General features: G+C 36.0%; 1 long non-coding RNA gene across 1 annotated transcript; it reads right to left on the bottom strand.

Annotated features, from left to right (window-relative positions):
* On the bottom strand, positions 1–386 carry LOC109589827 (uncharacterized). Its single transcript, XR_002188958.1, has 3 exons — positions 355–386; positions 235–300; positions 1–23 (listed from the first exon to the last, which is right to left on the bottom strand). It is a non-coding gene; the product is annotated as an uncharacterized LOC109589827 (long non-coding RNA).
* Between the last annotated feature and the right edge of the window lie 1,801 nt (positions 387–2,187).

Here is a 2,187-nt window from a genome sequence, read left to right as displayed (position 1 = left end):
TGTACCTGTAGGAGGAGCTGGTCCTAATTTTGATAAAAAGCAAAAAATTGCTGCAATAGCTTCCAAATTAAAATTTTATTATTTCCCATAAGAATAAAATAATATTATTCATGATTTTAAAATTATTAATTACATTTGTATATGGTATACTAATCTATGAATCATGATTTATTCTTAATAATCAATTATTGCCCAGTAACAGTGTATACTTTAGTCCAGTAATGTAACACTCACCAGTAGCAGTACTGTGTACATCATTGGTTCCTTTGATATCATTACCACTGATCATAGCAATACGTTCTATAGAATGCACACACACAGTCAATACTAATACAATCAGTGATATTAACTTACTCTCTTGATCTAACTTGTCAGCTCCAGCATTCTCATTCATAGATTTAAGAGCATCTGACAGCGAGTCAAAGGTAGCTCCTCCTTTACTGTCAACATTATCAGCTCTACGCAACCATCTGGCAATGCATTCAATAAAACGATCTTCTACTTTTGAGTAGCTTTCTGCAATAGCGTCCAGTGAGTCCATGAGTAGTCCTAGTGTCAGTCCTAGTTCCTTCCATCTCCTCTGAGGGAAACCACATCTCTTCAACAGATTAAGTACATCAATAAGTTGATCTAAATAATAATTATTATAGATCTAGTACTTATAATGGATATTATCTACCAATAGTCAAAGGAGAAGAGAAGAGAGTAGGAGGAGAGGAATAGTTGCTGCTCTTCGTCGCCATTGTTTACTTTTAGTTTGCAGAAAGGTTAGGGTGGGGCTGGGTAAGGGCGTGGCTCATTCACTAATTGCATTCCTTAAAGATGGCGGCAGAAAGAGAACATTAAGTGACCTTTCTCTTCTCACTAGCAGAAGACACTCCAGTGAGAACAAGCCACAGGGAAAGGAAGAGAAGAAGTACCAGAGAGTTTATTCCAGGAAGTGACCAAAGAAGATTACACTGACATAATTCACACGAGTCAAGGAGGTAATTTTGTTCTCTCTCTCTCTCTCTCTCTCTCTCTCTCTTCTCAGCTTTTATGAAAATCTGGTAAGCCAATGTTTATGTGTCGGGTGTGGATTATTATTATTATTATCATATTTAATTAGATCTACGTCTCATAGAGTTCTTGCACTTATGTAATCAATGGAAGGGTGTGGCTAAATTTGAGCTAAATCGTCCGCCATGTTGGGTGGCAAGAATGTACATGGAGGAATGGAGAAAAAATCTGAATAAATTCTGCAGTTGACATTTCAGGTTAAAGAAAGGTAGGAGAGAGTACATCATGCAAGAGCTCTATTGTGAATTACTGTATGAGTTTGTGAATTTGATTGCTTTCAATTCATGTCCTAAAATATTTTAATGTACATGTGTACACGAATATTCTTTATTTTTATAGAATGATAAATTAGTATCAATTTGGCCAATGACCGTGTACTACAGTACAGGGATTTTGGCCCAATTTTGTAGAAACTTAAAATATTTGTTAAAAATCTAATTTTTGTCGGAATTAGCTCAAACTTTCTACACAACATTTCTGATACTTATTGATGTCCTTATGCTTTGTAGAAAGTTTGAGCTGATTTTGACTTTGATTTTTCAAATTACGGCCATTTTAAGAAATTATTGAGATTCTGAAAAATACCCAAAGCTATAGCCAATCTTTTTTTTTAGAAAAATGGCTTTAAAATCACCCCAAATTTTATTATATCCTTATGCTACATAAAAAGTTTGACCTGGTTCTGATTAAATTTTTGAGTTACATGTACATGTATGACCAAAATCAAAAGTAAATATACATATGTACATGTACATGTGATCCTTTATCTCCATGTCTCTCACTATTTAGAGTGTTGATAGAAAATATGTGTTTCATTTACCATTTTCTTGCTCACTCTTTCTCTTTCACTCTCTTGAACTTCCTTCCTCCTCTCCCTCCCTCCCTCTCCCCCCTCAGTTTGAGCAGGAGTTAGAATCCTTACAAGAGGCTCACAGGTCAATGGTGGCCAGTACTGCAAGGAAAGAGAAACTGGAATTGGTAATGAGACAAAAGCTAGAAGAGGAATTGAAGCAATACAGAGAATAACTGGACGGCTCCTCCAACTCAGTGGGGACTGCAGCTTCCACTTCCCCTAAAGCCATTATCATTCTCTCCCATCTCGGGGAAGATAGCAGATAAAATAAAAGG

Source organism: Amphimedon queenslandica, unplaced genomic scaffold, assembly GCF_000090795.2.
Source record: "Amphimedon queenslandica unplaced genomic scaffold, v1.1 AMPQUscaffold_10836, whole genome shotgun sequence".
Classification (NCBI taxonomy): Eukaryota; Metazoa; Porifera; class Demospongiae; order Haplosclerida; family Niphatidae; genus Amphimedon; species Amphimedon queenslandica.
The sequence above is the reverse complement of the archived record's forward strand: the minus strand, read 5'-3'. Positions and strand labels throughout refer to the sequence as shown.